Genomic DNA, 465 nt, shown 5'->3' with positions numbered 1-465 from the left:
CTTTCCCTAGACTCTGATAATTTCCTCACATAATTGCATTTATCACTACTCAGTTGAATACTAGAGGGAGAGCCTCTGTAGATCTCTGAAGATCTCTGTTTGCATAGATTCTCTACAGTATGAATGCCAGCTAGTTTGTCCTCCCCAGAGTTGCAGCACAAGGAACACAAGGAAATTACTGGGTTTTACTTGGGTTACCCATCCCAGGATTACAGTTTAGAAATTTTCTATTTCTGGTACTACAATGACTCATATGTTTGAATTTTTGATATTTTCCCATTAATTCCTGTTGTTAAGTTTATTTTCCTTTTCATTTGTTTTCTCTGTTTGCCAGATTTGATAATTACTAATGGTCTATCTTCAAATTCACTCACTCTTTTCTCTGTTTTCTCCATTCTGCTGAGCCCATCCTATGAACTGTTTTATTTCAGATATAGTATTCTCAGTTCTAAATTCCAATTATTT

This window comes from Lipotes vexillifer, unplaced genomic scaffold (genome assembly GCF_000442215.2).
Source record: "Lipotes vexillifer unplaced genomic scaffold, Lipotes_vexillifer_v1.1 scaffold8, whole genome shotgun sequence".
In the NCBI taxonomy this organism is placed as follows: domain Eukaryota; kingdom Metazoa; phylum Chordata; class Mammalia; order Artiodactyla; family Lipotidae; genus Lipotes; species Lipotes vexillifer.
Note: the sequence above shows the minus strand (reverse complement) of the source record.